Source organism: Loxodonta africana, chromosome 13 (assembly GCF_030014295.1).
Source record: "Loxodonta africana isolate mLoxAfr1 chromosome 13, mLoxAfr1.hap2, whole genome shotgun sequence".
Lineage (NCBI taxonomy): Eukaryota > Metazoa > Chordata > Mammalia > Proboscidea > Elephantidae > Loxodonta > Loxodonta africana.
Window position 1 is genome coordinate 9,022,070 of NC_087354.1, and position 20,358 is coordinate 9,042,427.

Sequence of the window (20,358 nt, forward strand, 5' to 3'; positions counted from 1 at the left end):
TTTCCTAAAATTGTTTCTCTGCCATTTTCTCTGGTCTCTTATTCTGAAACTGCAGCCAGATTTATGTTGGAGGTTTTCATGGTCTCCTCCCTTCTAAATGTTCCCTTCATGATTTGTTTTTGTTTGTGTTTTTCCCTCTACATCTCTGCAGTGAGTTATGAGTAGGTGGGACATATCCCAGTTTGCTCCTGACAGTCCTGGTTTATGGATGTTGTCCTCATGAAATTATTAGCAGCACCCCCTTATACACTTGAGAGAGTCTCAGCCTGGATGATAAGTTTTAGCTTCTAAATTAGTAATTATCTCTTTAACTATGCCATGTCTAGAATTTATTCTGTCAATTAGGTTTTATAAATGAAAATGTCTATTTTTTTCATTTTCCTTATTTTTATTTGTTCACGTGCACTTTATCTTATTTCATTTCTGCCTATTTTTTCATCATTTCTTGTTCTTTTATCACACTATTTTTTTTTTTTTTACCACTGAGGATTCTAAACATGTTTATTTTTAAAATATGTTTAACCTTTTTGTTATGAACATAACACACACACAGAAAAATGCAGGAAGACCACACAATTATACAACTTAAGTAATTACTGTAAATACCCACATAAGCCCGATTCAGTTCAAGGGTGTACCACCTTGCTCCTGATATGTGTGTGGAGGGGAGGTCCTTGCTCCTCACTCAGCCTTCTTTGGGTATGTACCCTGTTACTACCGGATGGAAGTGAAATTCAAGCTCCCACTAGGCCATGGCTGGCACCGTGGCTGGCACCACCCCAGCTGGGAGCCGGAGGGACACTTTTGGTAAGACATGGTGGGAGATAATCCCTTACTAGAGTGGCTGGCAAGTTCTGGAATCTGACTCTGTTCCCTCCAGCAGAGGTGAGCAGAGGGAGGGGCATCTCCTCCTTACCTGGGCAGGGGCTTGGGGAGATGGAAAGCCAAGATCCCCACAAGGCCCCACTCACACTTGGGGGGTGGCTCTTTAGCACTGGGCAAGGGTGAAGTCCCCGCTCTCCACTCCTTCTTCCCTGACGGCAGGGAGGGCACCTCCTTACGGTCAGGGGAGGATGGCAGTCTGGGCCTCCCACTTGGCTTTTGCTCACAGGGGTAGGGGTGAGGCAAGTATTGTCTAAAAAGTTTTCAGTTATGCTAGGTTTCAACTTTCCTGGCCTTTTGACTAGAGAGGACAGACTTTTACTGGAGAAAATGTAAAATAGCTTTATGAACTTGGGTGGAGAAGTCTTTCTTAACCAAGACCCAATAATCATGCATACTAAAGGGAAGGATCAATGGACTTGACAGATTCAGAATGTGTGATTTCTGTTCAGCAAAGACAGAGTTAATAGATGGATGGTAGATTCGAGCTCTGCTATTTGCAATATCTAGATCACCAAGGAAAAGAACAACAGTCCAATAGAAAAATAGGCAATGGAATATGAAAAGTTGCTCTCAGAGGGAAAATCAGACAGAGTATTTGCCCACTGAATGAACAGGTGCCTCACTAATAGCCTAAGACATGCACATTTAAATGTCAAATTACCATATTGACATCAGATTGGCAAAAACTAAAAAAAGTTCTGATATAAAATGCTAGAAAGGGTGTGATGAAATGGGAACCTATGTATAATTTGGGGACTGAAAACTGTAGAATGTTCTAGAGGGCAATCAGGTACAACTATGCGTGTGTGTACCTTCTGACATGTGTGGTGAAATGAGGTCCTTTATGTCACCTTTTGCCTTGGTTCTTTGGAAAGACAACTTAAGAGGATTTTCCCCTAAGCCCTGAGGAGTTACATTTGCCCTAGTTTTCTGCCCCAGAGTATCTGTTATTTTGCCAGGTTAATTGATATTTTTCTGGGAAAGCTGCAAACAACTTGGTTTGATATTTTTTGTCTGGTCCTGGGCTGCAGCCTGCCCTGGGATTTGTATACACCTTGCAGGAATTGGTCAATGGACTATTCAAATGAGGCGAGTTGTAGCCTACTATGCAAATGAAGTGTCTGTGGCCCCCACTGAGAGGGCCCATGACTTGAAATTGTTAAGGAGTTCTGTATTAGCAGCCAATCCCATAGAGGTTTTTGGAGACAGAAAGAAGCAGGAGGAGAAGCAGCAGGAAGAAGCAGAGGGAAGAAAGAATAGAGAAGAAACAGAGAAAGAAAAGGCAGGGAACCTCCTAAAAGCACTGTAACAGGGTCAAAGGTTGTAACACTGAAGAAAGCGAGAGGCCCAGTCAGGGTCCAGCAGCATAGGCTGCCATGACAGAAGCCAGGGCCAAGAGGAGCTTGTCCAGAGGAGACCAACAGGAGCTTGTCCTGAGGGGACCGAGAGGAGCCTATTCTCAGGGGGCCCAAGAGAAGCCTGTCCTCAGGGGTCTGAGAGGAGCTCATCCTCAGGGGTTCTAGAGGGGGCCTGCACTGCCAAGAGGAACCTAGAGAGCTGTCTTTCACTGAAGAAGGGAGACTTTGCCTACATGCTTCTTGATCCTGATCCCAAGATGTACCCTGTTCCTTAATAAACCACTTAACTGTAAGTATAGTCTGTGAGTCCTGTGTGCCCGTTGCAATGGATTATTGAACCCAGAAGAGAAGTAAAGAGTTCTATGGGAGGGACGGCTGCTGTCAGAATTGGTAAAAAGATTGGAGAGTGGAGGTATGTCTGACCTCCATCTCATGGGAGTTAGCTTTGGGCTGATCCTGGTCATTATTCTCTCTGAATTTAGTCAGGTTCTGATGTTGCTGTGACTACTACTAGTCCTACTCTTTTACACCCAGCAATCCCACTCCAGACTATATGACCCAGAGAAAGCCTTCACAATGTGCACAAGGAAACATTACAAAGACATTCATTCATTCATGAATATCCTTGGTTATGACAGCAAGGAGCTGTTGATACTCAGGGTAGTCTTCTATATGGAAATGTGTATGCACACAGCAGAGATCTCAGCACCCGTAAAAAATAATGAATTAGATTTACATACACCAATAGGTTGTATTCTTTCACCATACTTATTCAATCTGTATGTTGACCAAATAATCCAAGCAGCTAGACTATATGAAGAAGTGCAAGGCATCAGGACTGGAGGAAGGCTCGTTAACAACCTGCAATATGAAGATGACACAACCTTGCTTGCTGAAAGTGAAGATTTGAAGCATTTACTGACAAAGATCAGACTACAGCCTTCAGTATGGATAATACCTCAAATAAAGAAAAGAAAAATCTTCACAACTGGACCAATAAACAACATCATGATAAATGGAGAAAAGATTGAAGTTGTCAAGGATTTCATTTTACTTGGATCCACAATTAATGCCCATGGAAAAGGCAGTCAAGAAACCAAATGATATATTGCACTGGGTGAATCTGCTACAAAAGACCTCTTTAAAGTGTTAAAAAGCAAAGATGTCATTTTGAGGACTAAAGTGTGCCTGACCCAAGCTATGTGCCTCATATGCATGTGGAATCTGGACAATAATGCCTTTGAATTATGGTGTTGGGGAAGAATGTTGACTGCCAGAAGAACGAATAAATCTGTCTTGGAAGAAATATAGCCAGGATGCTCCTTAGAAGCCAGGATGGCGAGACTTCGTCTCACATCCTTTGGACGTGTTCTCAGGAGGGGCCGGTCCTTGAAGAAGGACATCATGCTTGGTAAAGTAGAAGGTCAGCAAAAAAGAGGAACACCTTCAATGAGATGGATTGACATAGTGACTGCAACAATGGGCTCAAACACAGCAAGGATTGTGAGGATGGCATGGAACTAGGCAGTATTTCGTTCTGTTGTACATAGGATTGCTATGAGTCGGGACCATCTCAATGGCAGCTAACAGAAACAAAAACATACCAATATAGGTATGATTTTTTAAAAAGTATTATTTGATTGAACACTCATACACAAAGCAAATCTCTAAGTCATATGTATATCTGAGAGCATACACTACGGTTTGCAATGCCCTTCTTTAGGTACAATGTGTGTACACCTTGGAGGTCAAGGTTGGGGAGTGGAATTGGAAAGGTGGTGATGGAGGAAAGGAAAATTAATAAATAAATTAATAACTTATTATTTTATTAATAAATACATTAAAACTCAAATAAATGATGCATGAATTAACACAACAGGGGCTTTGTACAATTTATGGAGAAAGTACCATATGCTGAGAAATACAGTCAAGTTAATTTTGCTTATTTGTGATCCTAAAAGATAAAACCGGCTAAAAATTATTGAACCAGGCACCGGGTTAGATCCCCGTGATTCAAATGTCATCGCTGGAAAAACTCACAGTCCAGTTGAAGAGTTGGGCTGCATAGATACAGAGAGCAACTGTTATTCTCAAGAGGACAGTAATCTCACCACTCAACTGAATATTACTACATCATGTGACAGAAAATCTATCAGGGGAAAACAGGACTGTGACCTTTCAGTGATCCTCCAGGGAAAAACATTTTTCTATATTCCAGTAATACTAAGATTGATGATTCAGAATTAAGGTATAAGATCTCTGGTCATGTGCTTGGATTACATAAAAGATTTGAGATTGATGAATGGCTGCTGAGTGCCCAAATCCACCCAGCTCATGTTCCATCAAAAGCAAGACCAATTGTTGATTGAAGAGCCCTTGTTGTGCTGTGTTATGGTGCAGTGTAATCACTCAGGAAAAAGAGGCACAGGAGTGGATGTCAGGCCTTGCTTGGATCCTAGGTCCATGCTGGAAACTAGTAGTTACAAATGCCCTATGGTGCGTCAGGGCCTTTGCAAGATGCTTTTGGAGTCACAACAGACACAGTAAGCAAGTATTCCCATTGTGACGTGATCTATCATTTTTATACGTGCTTCCTTGCCATAGTCTTCTAACTCCCACCAAAGTGATTGGATGGGGCTATAAAAATAAGGTAATTGTGGCCAACCAAGGAGAATGAAGAGCTTGCCAATGATTCTTATAAAGTTCTGGGCACCCTTGTGGGAGTGGGACAACACAAATGAGGACTGTGGAACCAAAACAAAGGGATCGATCAGTTTTGCCATCCCACTAGACTTAAAATGAGCCATCTCAGAGGTGGTAGAACGGGATCTCACCACCACCAAGAAAGAAGAGCCAGGAGTAGAGCACCTTTTTTGGACCCAGGATCCCCGCTTTGAGAAGCTCCTGGAACCAGGAGACCCAGAGAGAGAGCTGTAACACTGAAGATGGCAAGAAGCGGTGGCAGAGAAATGGTAGCAGCAGAAACAGGAGACTGGCAGGAGATGGCCTGGCCCATGGAGCAAGAAAGCTGAGAGCCTAAGAGCAGGAGGCTTGTTGGAATAGCGTGCCTCTGGTCACTTTGTGGAGCTAGGTTTGCTGACCCATGGATCTACAGCTGAAAGTCTTTGGGCTGGAGCTTATGGGTGAAGTGGGGGTATCTCTGGGCACTTAATCAGCAGAGCTCAAAGAGCTTTGTAACATTTGCCCAAGCAGGGCAGAGGCTGAGGGGCCAGAGAGACACGTGCCTGTGGACATGGCCTAGAAGAGGCTCTCCTTGTCGGAGAACTGTATCCTGAGTGTTCCTGAACTTAAACTGTGACCTGTTACTTCCCTAATAAACCCCATAATCATGAGTATTGTCTACGAGTTCTGTATGGCCACTGCAATGAATTATTGAACTAAGCAGAGAAGTAGAGTGCACCATGGGAGGGACAGATGGTGTCAGAATTGGTAAAGACGGCAGAGAGAGGAGGCACGTCTGACCTCTGACTCACAAGAATCAGCCTTAGGCTGTTATCTTGATTCTCCCTCCCTCTTTTGAAGTTAGAGGAGGTCAGATGCCTCTGCCACGTCATTTTTACAGTTGGTGTCAGAAGCAGGAGTCGTTGCAATGGCTCCAAACTCATGGAAGCACAGGATTTTGTAAGGGAAAAAAATGAAGGGGCACTGGAATTGAAACTTTTGATTCCTAGATCGTTACTTTGTTGTTATCTATAATGGCTTAAAGGAAAGTGAGAGATCTTATGCTACAGCTGAGAGGAGAAAAGCAGCATCTGGAGTGGCTACGGGCAATGGCCAGTCCTTCAAAACAGGATGATTAATAGGGAGCCAAGGTCTTCTGATTCCACCCATCCAGAGGCCTGAGGCCATATGCATATGAATGGGAAGACAGTCATGTTGTGGAGAAGATGAAACTGGGGTGTTTTTAAAAAGGGTTTATTTGAATGTGCTATGGATAGCGAATGTTCTCCTACTTAGTATTGTAAAACCAAAAACCCAGTGCTGTCGAGTCGATTCCGACTCATAGCAACCGTATAAGACAGAGTAGGACTGCCCCATAGAGTTTCCAAGGAGTGCCTGGCAGATTCGAACTGCCAACCCTTTGGTTAGCAGCCATAGCACTTAACCACTATGCCACCAGGGTTTCCTACTGTTGTAAAGCAGACCTAAATGTATGATTTTGTTGTTGTTGTTAGGTGCTACTGAGTCAGTTCTGACTCATAGTGACCTTACGTACAACAGAACAAAATACTGCCCAGTCCTGAGCAATTCTCACGACTATTGTTATGCTTGAGCCCATGGTTTCAGCCACTGTGTCAATCCATCTTGTCCAGGGTCTTCCACTTTTTCGCTGACCCTCTATTTTACCAAGCATGATGTCCTCCTCTAGGGACTGGTCATACCTGATAACATGTCCGAAGTATGTGAGACAAAGTCTCTCCATTCTTGCTTCTAAGGAACATTCTGGTTGTACTTCTTCCAACACGTTTGTTCGTTCTGCTGGCAGTCCATGGCATATTCAATATTCTTCACCAGCACCATAATTCAAAGACATCAATTCTTCTTTCATCTTCCTTATTCATTGTCCAGCTTTTGCATGTATATGAGGTGATTGAAAACACCATGGCTTGGGTCAGGCACACCTTAGTCCTCAAGGTGACATCTTTGCTTTTAACACTTCAAAGAGGTTTTTTGCAGCAGATTTGCCCAATGCAATACATGGTTTGATTTCTTAACTGCTGTTTCCATGGGTGTTGATTGTGGATCCCAGTAAAATGGAATCCTTAACAACTTCAATGTTTCCCCCCATTTATCACGGTGTTGCTTGTTGGTCCAGTTGTGAGGATTTTTGTTTTCTTTTTTCTGAGGTGTCATCCGTACCAAAGGGTGTAGTCTTTGATCTTCATCAGTAAGTGCTTCAAATCCTCTTCCCTTTCAGCAAACAAGGTTGTATCATCTGCACATCACAGGCTGTTAATGAATCTCCCACCGATCCTGATGCCATGTTCTTCTTTATATAGTCCAACTTCTCAAATTATTTGCTCAACACACAAATTGAATAAGTATAGTGAAAGGATGCAACTCTGATGCAGGCCTTTCCTGACTTTAAACCAGTCAGTGTCTCTTTGTTCTGTTCTGTCCTCTTGGTCTATGTACAGGTTCCTCGTGAGCACAATTAAGTGTTCTGGAATTTCCATTCTCCAAAATGTTATCCATAATTTGTGATGATCCACACAGTTGATTGCCTTTGCATAGTCAATAAAACACAGGTAAGTACCTTTCTGGTATTCTCTGCTTTCAGCCAAGATCCATCTGACATCAGCAATGATATCCCTCGTTCCATGTCCTCTTCTGAAGCAGTTTTGAATTTCTGGTAGTTCCCTGTTGGTGTACTGCTACAATCATTTTTGAATGACCTTCAGCAAAATTTTACTTGTTTGTGATATTAATGATATTGTTCAATAATTTCCACATTCCACAGGCTCACTTTTTTTTGGAATGGGCACGAGTTGGCCATGTAACTATCTTCCAAATTTTTTGGCATAGGAGAGTGAGCACCTCCAGAGCTGCATCCATTTGTTGAAATATCTCAATTGTTACTCAGTCAATTCCTGTAGCCATGTTTTTTTGCCAATACCTTCAGTGCAGCTTGGATTTCTTCCTTCAGTACCATCAGTTCATGATAATATGCTACTTCCTGAAATGACTGAATGTCAACCAATTCTTTTTGGTACAGTGACTCTGTGTGTTCCTTTCATTTTCTTTTGATGCTTCCTGCATCATTCAATATTTTTTCCACAGAATCCTTCAATATTACAACTTGAGGATTAAATTTTTTCTTCAGTTCTTTCAGCTTGAGGAATGCCAGGTATGTCCTTCTCTTTTGGTTTTCTAACTCCAAGTCTTTGCACATGTCATTATAATACTTTGTCACCTCAAGCTGGACTTTGAAATCTTCTGTGGGGGTGGGGCCATGCAAATAAGGCCTATGGAACCCTAACAAAGAAATTGATAGTTTTGCTATTCCATTAGGTTTAAAATGAGCCGCCCCAGGGATGGGAGAGGAGGATTTCACCACCACCAAGAAAGAATAGCCATGATTAGAACATGTCTTTTGGACCCAGGGTGGCTGCACTGAGAAGCTCCTGGAACCAGGAGACCAAGAGAGAGAGATAGAGCTGTAAAACTGAAGATGGAGAGAAGCAGTGGCAGAGAAACAGTGGTAGCAGAGCCAGGGGAAGGCCCGACCCATGGAGTGAGTAAGTTGAATATATTTAGACAGAAGGCTTGCAGGTGGAGTACAGTGCCTCTGGGTACTTCGTGGAGCTAGGTTTGACAACCCATGGATCCAGAGCTGAGCACCTTTCTGCCAAGGCTTACTTGCGAAGTGGGGTGCCTCCAGGCACTTATTGGCAGAGCTCTAAGAGCTTGGCAACACTTGCCCAAGCAGGGCAGAGGCCAACAGGCCAGAGAGACCTTCCACTCCCAGCCCACAGCTGATGGGCTAGGAATCGGCACAAGACTGAAGGTAAGCATTCCAAAAGTCAGTGGCCTGAAGTGTGGTCTATAATGAAAAGCTTTTCCATAACAGGTATTATGGACATTACTGGGGTTTGGAGAAATACAACCTTCCTCTCTGGAATTTAAATTGGAAGATTTGGCAACAATGATCTCCTTAATTGGCAAAAGGGAAATTGATTCACATAGAGAAAAATGGAGAAGCAGCAATTAGCTGAGTAATCTGCTAGAAGAACCCTGGATTCTAACTGCTGAGGCGTGGAGCTACCTTGGACTCAGTATGCTGCTCACCCTCTCTCATCCCATTCAAATCTTCCTGGTGGCCAGCTTAGGGTCCCTGACCTTGACTTGAGGTGTAGTTGTTCAGCTTTCCTTGTGTTCTTATGAAGGTTCATCCCATAGCCAAGATTCCTAGTTTCCATTTTCTTACAGAAACCCTCAAGATGTACTCTCACTTATATTAGATAGTCTGAGCAAATCCATTTCATGACATTAAAGAGCCCAACTGAATCATGGCTTTTCTTTCTTAACTTTCCAGAATGTGGCCTTCAATTTTGGCCAGAGACCCAATCAGTCAAGAGTAAAAACAAATAACTAAAGAGTGGATTTTGTGCTTCAGGGTTCAGAAGCTCTGAACCACATGTGGGACCGAGTAATGCTCCCCAAACAACTTCGTGGAGGCAGAGTAGGAAGTGTGGTTCTGACATACAGATGTCAGCAATTTGGGGTCCAAACATCCCCTCTGTCCCATCTTTACTAATTCTGACACTCTCTGACCCTCCCAGGGCACACTCTATTTCTATGTTGAGTTTGCTAATTCATTGCAATGGTCACACAAAACCCACAGACAATACTCACGATTATGGGATTTATTAGGAAAGTAACAAGTTACAATTCCAGTTTATAAAAATCTGGTGATTGGCATGCCTTTTAATAAAATGATAAAATCTTAGTGTTGTGTGAACCCATGTGGATAACAAAATTCAATTCCAACCTTTGAGAGAGGAAGATGAAGTGCTATGTATTGAAAAGAGGCAGAAGTATCTGGGTCTGACCCTCAGATTGCTTTTGCCAGTTGAAGTGTACAGGAAAGTTCTGTGGAGAGAATGGGGGCCTGCAAAAGCTGGGATAATATCTCAGGATGTATGTGGGAATGAATTCAGAATTCCATGTAGTAGTGTTAAACCCAGGTGATGGTTCATTTATGAGCCCTGTTAGGAAGATCGAAGAAAGGACATTTCAGAAAATCCACAGGAAAATATATTAGCCAGAATATTTTGGTTGCAAGTAGGGTGACCAACTGCCCCAGTTCATCTGGGACTACATGGTTTCCTTGGAGGTGGAACTTTCAGTGTTAAAACCAGAAGAGTACCAGGCAAACCAGGGCACACTAGAAATGGCAAATGACAGAAACCCAACCCTCACTAATTAAGAAAAAGTAAATGATTCATTGGCTTACAAGTCATACTACCAGCAGGGAATTTCCAAGACCCAGCATGAAAAGTCCCAGGAAAGTATCATGACCAGTTTTATTTGGCTCAAGCACTGGCCAACTTAGGTGAATTCTATATTTACACCAATCATCCCTTCTCAACAGTCCAAGGATGTGGTGAGTGATGAGGACATGACATCTGGAGGAAATATTCTAAGTGGGAGCCATGTCAATTTGTGTCTGCTACAATTGAGGACCAGAGAGTAATAAGAACTGTGTTGGAAGCAGGTTGAGTGATGGTCACAAAAAAGTCTGTAGAGTAAAGAATGAGGAGTGGGTCTTAGAGATTTGTGTGATCAGGGATTCCGATCTCTTAACTCCCAGGGACTGATCTTAGTCCAGGGAAAGCCTCCTGGTTCACCCTTTCCTTTTCTTGGCCAAGATATAGCCAAGCCCTGTTGCTTCCTCCTTAGTTCACAATAAAACCAGCCTTTGCTGTTCCATTACTTTTTTACACCAAAAAAACACCAAAGCAAGTTTTAAATGACAGAGAAACAAAGAGAGAGAAGTATTCCTCTTATTACCTCCAGTTCTTTTCTTTTTATTCCCCCATTTAGGCTCCAAGGCAAGTAACCTTGATCTAGGTTCAGTGGATCAGCAATACTGGTTCAGCAACCTCCTCAAAATTATGAAAGATGTTACCACTTCATCAGATGCCTGGGAGGCTCCAGGACAGAACCAAAGTTGAGGACCCTGCCAAAGAAGGGGGCAAAACCTGCACAAGTGCACAAACAGCACACCTTATACTCGTGCAGTTCAGGGAGCTCCAGCTTCGGGTTTCCAAGGATCTCACCACACTATTAGCATTTTGAAATATACCTATTCCTACCTCAGCCAGGTGACCAAGGTTAACATCAAGAACTATAAATCATGTAGATAGAATGTATGCTTTATACAATGTGATGAGAATGATACCTTTGTAGTCTTCCTTCCAAAAGCCCATAGCCTCAGTCTAGTAATGAGAAAACATCAGACACATCCCAATAGAGGGACATTCTACAAAACACATGACCAGCACTCCTCAAAACTGTTAAGGCTATTGTGATCATTAAGGCTGTGTGTCAACTTGGCTGGGCCATGATTCTCAGTAGTATCTCAGTTTCTCTCTTTGTCCTCACAGTACTGAGTTACTCCTCCTCAGCAAAGAAACACCGGACAGGTGGGAGGAGATAAAAAGTGATCCTCAACCACAACAATGTCTCGGCCAGGGAACCCTCCTTGTCCTTGTAGCCTTGAAACTCTCTTCCCCCTCCTAGAGACACCAGTATATGGAGGGGGGCACTGAGGGGTAGAACTCGTCACTCCCCTCCCCTACCAAGAAATACACAACTACCCACTTAGATAAGCCCCTTCTGCCACCTCTGGCAGGACATACATGGATCTGTGTGAGGCCCAGTGGCACAGATAAACCAAACAGACCAAAATAACACCAAAATGGTTCTAAGCCCTAGACTGATGTTGGAACCACAGCCCACAAAAGTACCTAAGGCCTATGTGATAAACTTAAACTGGTGATTGCCCCCTAAATAAAATATTTAAATAGGGCCTAGAGTCCTCTAACATAATAAAGAAAATGTCCAGAATACAGTTCAAAATCACCAGCCATATCACGAGCAACTAGAATAAGAAAAGAAAATCAACGGATGCCAACACCAGCATGAATCAGATGCTGGAATTAGCTGACAAGGATTTTGAAGCAGTCATCATAAAAATGCTTCAACAATCAATTACAAATTCTCTTGAAACAAAGAAAATTAAATCTCATCAAAGAACAGGAACTATAAAAAAGAACCAAATGAAATTATAGACCTGAAAAATACAATCACATAAATAAATAAACTAACCTACAGGATGACCTCAATAGTACAATGGAAATGAAATAGGATAGAATCAATACACAAAGGGCCAGGTCAACAAAATCTTCCCACTCTGAACAACAAAAAGAAAATGTAAAGAGTCTTAGGGAACTGTGGAACAGTAACAAAAGGTCCAACATTTATATCACCAAAATTCCAGAAAGAGAAGAGAAAGATAGTGGGATTGAAAGAGTATTAGAAGAAATAATATTTGAAAATTTACAGAATTTGGTAAAAGACACAAACCTACACATCCAAGAAGCTGAGCAAACCCCAAACAGGATAAATCCAAAGAAATCCATGCCGAGACACGTCATAATGAAACTTTGAAAACTAAATGCAAAGAACAAACCTCGTGAGCAGCTAAAGAGAAACAATACATTACCAAGAAAGAAACGCTAATTTGAATGTCAGCAGAATTCTCTTGGGAAATCACAGAGGCTAGAAGACAGGGGCACAGTATTTTTCAAGTGCTGAAAGACAGTAACTGTCAACTGTTAAGTCTATATCCAGTGAAACTATTCTTCAGGGATGAAGGGGAAATAAAATATTGTTGGACAAAGAAAAACTAAAAAAAAAAAATGGTTGCAATTAGTCCTATGGTTAAAAATTGGCTAACGGAAGTTCTTCAAACAGAAAGGAAAAGATAGACAGAATTTTAAAGCATCAGAAAGAAAGAACAGCAAAAAACAACAAAAAATGGGTACATATAATAGATTATCCTTCGTATGAGTTTTATAAATCATATTTGATGATTTAAACAAAAATGAAAACACCGTCTGATCCTTATGACAGTGATATTTAAGGTGGAGAAGATAAAGGGAGCTAAAAGGAAGTTTAAAGTTTCAACCCTTAACACGAAGTGGTAAAATGTTGATGAAGTGGACTGTGATAAGTAAAATACACATATTGTTATACCCACGGCAGCCACAGAGAAAACTTTAAACACTAAAAAACACTATAAATAAAATAAGATGGAGTCCTAAAAAAGTATTCAAGTAATCAACAAGAAGGCAAGAAAAGAACAAGAACCCAAGGAAACAACAAATACTTTTTTAATGGAATTAAGTCATACATATCAATAACTGTCTTAATGTAAATGGTGTAAATTTACCAGTCTAAAGACAGAGACTGAAAGAATGGATAAAAAAATAACATGGCTCAAATATCAGCTGCATGTAAGAAACTCACTTCAAATTCAATGGAATAGGTAGGCTGAAAGCAAGAGGACAGAAAAAGATATACCATGCAAACATTAACTTTTAAAAGCAGGAGTGACAAATTTTCAGATAATATCAATATCTGAAAAAGGAGACCTCAGAACAAAGACAGAGAAGGACATTACATAATGATAAAACTGCCAATACACCAGGAAGATATAATGATCCTAAAAGTGTATACACCAAAAAACAGAGTCTCATCATACATAAAGCAAAGAGTTGAAAGAAGAAATATAAAAATCCACAATTATAGTCAGAGACTTCAATGCCCCACCATCATCACCTCTCTGCAACTGATATAACTACTAGACAGAAAATCAGCAAGGATATTGAAGAACTCAACCACACAGCAGAACATCAGTATTGAATTTATATACAGGTAACACCCTATTCAACACTAGCAGAATACACTTTTTTTTCCCCAAATACCTGTGGAAGATTCACCAAGATAGACTACAACCTGGGTCAGAATAAAAATTTGAAATCATACAAAGTGTGTATTCTCCAACCACAATGATTCAAACCAGTAACTAATAATAGAAATATAGCAGGAAAATCTCTGAACTTGTCAAAATTAAGCAAGACTCTCCCAAATAGTCCATGGACCACCAAGGAAGTCTCAGAGGAAATAAAAAAATACATAAAATGGAATGCAAACCAAAGACGCAACATATCAAAATGTTAGGATGCAGTGAAGCAGTGCTGAGAGGGAAAGGTACAGCACTAAACGCTTATATTAGAAATGAAGATAGGTCTCACATCAATAACTTAAGTCCCTACCTCAAGACCTAGGAAAGGAAGAGGGGGAAAAAAAAAATCAAAGAAAGCAGAAGGAAGGAAGTTATAAACATAAGAGCAGAAATAAATGAAATTGAAAACAGGAAAACAGATAAAATCAATGAAATAAATAGCTTGCTTTTTGAACAAATAAATAAAATTGATAAACCTCTAGCAGACTGAAAAAATAAAAAGAGAAGACGTAAATCATCGATACTAAGAATGCAATAGGGGCTGTCACTGCATATCTGCCACCATTAAAAAAAAAAAACAAGGGAATGTTGCGAATGCATTACACATACATTAAACAATTTAAAAGAAATGGACCAATACCTCAAAAACCACAAACTGCCAAAAGGCATCCAAGTTGAAATAAGTAATTAAAGAAAATGAACTTGTAATTAAAGATCTCCTGAAAAAGAAATCACCAAGGCCCGAATGAGTCCACTGAAGAATTAGAAAATCTATTTAAATAAGAATTAACATCGATTTAAGGAGCATTTCCCAACTCCATTTATGAGGCCATTTTTACCTTGAGCACAGAACCAGACTTAGTAAGTATAAACAAAGAAAACTATGGACAAATATCTCCCATAAACATGTTTAACCCATAAACATAGGCACAAAAAAACTAAACATTAGCTGCTGACTCCATCAATGTATAAAGAGAATTACACACCATGATCAAGTTGGATTTATTATAGAGATGCAGGGCTGATGCCCTATGTCAACAAGCTAACGAAGAGAAATCATATGATCTTGTCAACTGATGCACAAAAAGCATTTAACAGAATCCAACACTCATTCATGATAAAAACGCTCAGCAAGTTAGGAATAGAGAGGAATTTTCTCAACTTGATAAAAGCATTTAACAAAAAATAGCCAAACAAACAAAATATAGCTAATATCATACTTAATGCTTTTCCCCAAGGATCAGAAACAAAGCAAGGACGTCCACTGTCACCACTCTTACTCAACCTAGTACTGAAGTTGTAGCTACCTCAAAAAGGCAGTGAAAAGAAATGAGGCATGCAGATCAGAAAGGAAGAATAAAACTGGTCCTATTTGCACATGGCATGATTATCTACCTAGAAAGCCCCAAGGAATCTATAAGAAAACTCCCAGAACTAATAAGTGAGTTCAGCAAAGTCACAGGATAAAAGACCAACACGCAAATATGAATTGCATTTCTGCATACTAACAATGAAGATAGAGAAATTAAAATTATAAACATATAATTTACAATCATTCCAATGTAAATTAAATTTTAAGTATATGGTTAATAAAACTTGTATGGATCTATATGCTGAAAATTACAACATGTTGATAAAAGAAACCAGAGAGGGCTTGAATAAATGGAGACACATACTGTGTCCATGATTACCAAGACTCTACATAGAAAATGTGTCAGTTCTCCTCAACTTGACGTGTACAGGTAATTTCATAAAATCCCAGCAAAGTTTTTGTAGACATAGAGAAGCTTATTCTAAAATTGATATGGAATGATACAGATCCTAGGATAGCTAAAACAATCTTGAAGAAAGAAGAATAAGGTATGAGAAAACACTGCACTGTATATTAAAGGTTAATATGTAGCTACAATAATAAAGACAATGTAATCTTTTCAGAAAGATAGACTTATAGATAAAGGGAAGAGAATAGAGAATCCAGAAATATGCCCACCTGGTTTGGGAAAGGATAACCTTATAACAAATGGTATTGAACCAATTGAATGGCCATAGGGTAAAAATGGCTCCAACCTAAGCATTCCATTTTATATTAAAATTAACTGAAATTTTTTCATAACCTTGCATGTAAAATGTAAAACAATAAAACTTTAAAAAAAAAATAGAAAATCTCCAGAATCTGGGACTAGGCAAGGTGTTCTTAGACTTGACACCGAAAGCGTGATACATATCAGGAAAAATTGATAAATTGGAGTCCAAATGCTCATAAGAATGTGGAGAAACTGGACCACTCATACTTTGCTGGTGGGAATATAAAACTGCATGGCCACTCTAGAACTCAGGCAGTTTCTTATAAAACTAAGCATGTAATTACCATTGTTGTTGTTGTTAGGTGCCATCGAGTTGGTTCTGACTCATAGCAACCCTGTGTATAACAGAACGAAACACGGCCCAGTCCTGCACTATCCTCACAATCGTTGTTACGCTTGAGCCCATTGTTACAGCCACTGGGTCAATCCATCTCATTGAGGGTCTTCCTCTTTTTTGCTGACCTTCTGCTTTACAAAGCATGATGTCCTTCACCAGGGAGTGGTTCCTGCTGATAACGTGTCCAAAGGATGTGACATGAAGACTCGCCATCCTCGCTTCTAAGGAGCATTCTGGTTGTACATCTTCCAAGACAGATTTGTTTGTTCTTCTGACAGTCCATGTTATATTCAATATTCTTCGCCAACATCATAATTCAAACACATCAGTTCTACTTCAGTCTTCTTTATTCATTGTCCAGCTTTCGCACACATATGAGGCAATTAAGAACGCCCTGGCTTGGGTCAGGTGGACCTTAGTCCTCAAAGTGACATCTATACTTCTTAACACTTTAAAGGGGTCTTTTGCAGCAGATTTGCCTAATGCAACGCATTGTTTGATTTTTTGACTGCTGCTTGCATGGGTGTTGACTGTGGATCCAAGTAAAATGAAATCCTCTACAACTTCAATCTTTTCTCTGCTTATCATGATGTTGCTTATTGGTCCAGCTGTGATGATTTGTGTTGTCTTTATGTTGAGTTGTAATCCATACTGAAGGCTGTAGTCTTTGATCTTCATCAGTAAGTGCTTCAAGTCCTCTTCACTTTCAGCAAGCGAAGTTGTGTCATCTGCATAACGCAGGTTGTTAATATGTCTTCCTCTAATCACGATGGCCTGTTCTTCTTCATACAGTCCAGCTTCTCAAATTATTTCCTCAGCATACAGACTGAATAAGTATGTTGAAAGGATACAACCCTGACCACACCTTTGCTAACTTTAAACCACAAAGTAGCCCCTTGCTGTGTTCAAATGACTGCTTCTTGGTCTATGTACAGGTAGGTTCCTCAAAAGCAAAATTAAGTGTTCTGGAATTCCTGTTCTTTGAAATGTTATCTGTAATTTGTTACGACCCACACAATCAAATGCCTTTGCATAGTCAATAAAACGCAGGTAAACATCATTATGGTACTCTCTGCTTTCAGTCATGATCCATCTGACATTTGTGATGATATCCCTTGTTCCACATCCGCTCCTGAATCCAGCTTGAATTTCTGGCAGTTCCCTGTTGATGTACTGCTGCAACAGCTTTTGAATATTCTTCAGCAAAATTTTACTTTTGTGTGATATTAATGATATTGTTGAATAATATCCTCATTCTGTTGGATCATCTTTATTTGGAATGAGTACAAATATGGATTTCTTCCAGTCAGTTGGCCAGGTAGCTGTCTTCCAAATTTCTTCATAGATAACTGAGCTCTTACATGTGTTGAAACATCTCAGTGGTTATTCCATCAGTTCCTGAAGACTTGTTTTTCACCAATGCTTTCAGTGCAGCTTGGACCTCTTCCTTCAGTACCATTGGTTCTGGATCATATGCTACCCCTTGAAATGGTTGAATGTCGACCACTTCTTTTGGGTACAGTGGTTCAGTGACTCTTGTGTATTGCTTCCATCTTTTTTATGTTTTCCCTGTAGAATACTTCGATATTGTCACTCGAGGCTTGCACTTTTTTCTTCAGTTCTTTCAGCTTTCTCAAGCCGCAAGTGTGTTTTTCACTTTTCGTTTTCTAACCCAGGTCTTTGCATGTTTCATTGTAATACTTTGTCTTCTCTAGCCACCCTTTTAAATTTTCTGTTCAGCTCTTTTACTTCATCATTTCTTCCTTCGCTTTAGCTACTCTACATTCAAGAACAACCTTCAGTCTCTTCTAACATTCATTTTGTTCTTTTCTTTCTTTCCTGTCTTTTTAATGACCTCTTGCTTTCTTCATGTATGATGTCCTTGATGTCATTCCACAGCTTGCCTTGTCTTTGTTTGTTAGTATTCAATCTGTCAAATCTATTCTTGAGAATAAGGTAGGTGGATTCTATCAATGTCAATATTCTTGTTGTGATATACTATAGGTTTTCAAAATGCTACTATTGTTGGAAACTAGGCAAAGTATGCAATGAGTTTCTATGTATTATTACAACTGCATGTAAAGCCATAATCAATAAAATAGCAATAAAATTTTCAATTAAAATAATTTTAAAATCTGTAAAACTATTTTCCAAAGTGGCTATAATATTTTGTATTCCTGCCCACAATATATTTGAGTTCCAGTGACTCCATATCCTTGTCAGCTTGTTGTTTTCCTAGTTGTTATCCTTGTCATCTAGTTGTTTTAGTCTGTGTATTAATTTGCATTTCTATAATGGTAAATTATATGAAGCATCACATCTTTTCATATGTTTATTTTCTACCCTCATATTTTCTTTTGTGAAGTGTCTGTTCAGATCTTTTGACATTTTTAAATTGCATGCTCATTTCTTATTTTTTAGTTTTGAGAGCTCTTGATAATTTCTGGATACACGTTTTAAATAAAGTTTTGTTGTAGTATAACTATGGTTAACTTTGTGTGTCAACTTGGCTGCGCCATGATTCTCAATGTTAATAAGTGGTCACTCCCATGATGGAATCTGCTGTGAATAGCCAATCAGTTGAAGAGGAGTTTCCTTGGGGTGTGGCCTGCATCCAAATATAAGTAGATATTCTGGCTTTTTCCTTGCTCTGAATCCTGCAGCTGCCTCCTGTTCATCTGATCTCCGGCTCTTGGGATTTGAGCTATCAGCTTATCTGCCAATCTTGGAATTCCTTGATGTTCACAGCCTGAGAGCATGAGCCCTGCTCTCCAACCTGCTAATCTTGGGTTTGCCAGCCACTGCAGCTACATGAGTCAGGATAACCCTTGCAGCCTTGCCTGCCAATTTTGGAATTCATCAATATTCACAGCCTGTGAGCAACAGCCCTGCCCTCTGAGACCTGCCAATCTTGGGTTCCCCAACTCCTGTGCCTACATGAATCAAGAGAAGCCTCTATCCTGATTCACAGACTTGGAACATCTCAGCTTCTACAATTGTGTGAGCTGTTTCCTTGATATTAATCTCTCTCTGTCTATATATATATATATATATATATATATATATATATATATATATATACACTTTACTGGTTTTGCTTCTCAACCGAGAATGGTTCTAGAAAAACAAAACTGTAAGGATGAGTTTTCTAAATTGGTTGTCAAGTCTAGTTAGTCTTAAAGATGTTGACCACTCTGCTTCCAGCAGTAAAGAGGGCAGTGCTAATCCATGGCATGAGGTGGGGATACAATTACACAAATATCACCACCAGTAAATCAGGTATTGGTGAAAGCCGAGGCTCTGCATGAACACATGTGTGATATCTTCCTACAGTTTTGACAGAATTAGAAGTATAAGGAAGCTGGTTGTTTGGTCCTACTTTTGCTACACAAACTGGTGAAAGAAAGAGATGTGCTCAGGCTTCAGAGTCAAGGCTTAAGTGCCACATAAATGACATCAAGACTTCCACTAATGCTTTGAAAGAAAGCCTTATTTCTTGTAGTAACAGAGCTGAAATTGCTGAAAACCAAACCCAGAGTCTTATTGTAAGAGTGTCTGCATTATAACGCCAGCTCAATTGCCAACCTCAAGAGGTGTCTGAAGTTAAAGTAAGAGCATTCATTGAGAAGAAATGGGATCCTGAAGCTTGGGATGGGGATATATGGGCAGATAATCAGGAGGCTGGGGACACTGAGCCCCTAAATTTCATTGAATCACTCCTGCCAGCAGAACCACTTCCATCTGAAGAGATTACTTCATGTTTGTCTGCTAAACCACCCTGCCCAGAAAAACTATTAACTCCCCTACTCCCATCTAATGTGATTAGCTCTAGCCCAGCTGCCTCTAAAGAGCCCTTGCCTGAGTCATTGTCTGGGGCAGTGCCTGAGGCAGACAGTTCTCAAGACAATGCTGAATGTTCTCAAAACAATCCCACACTACTGATTATGGCTTCTAAACCTATAACTAGAATTAAGTCCCAGCGAGCCCCAAAGGTGAAGTACGAAGCATGACCCAGGAGGAGGTAAGATACACTCCAAAAGAACTGCTTGACTTTTCTAATATGTTCAAACAGAAACCTGGGAACATGTGTAGGAATGGCTATTAAGGGTGTGGGATAATGGTACAAGGAAAATAAAG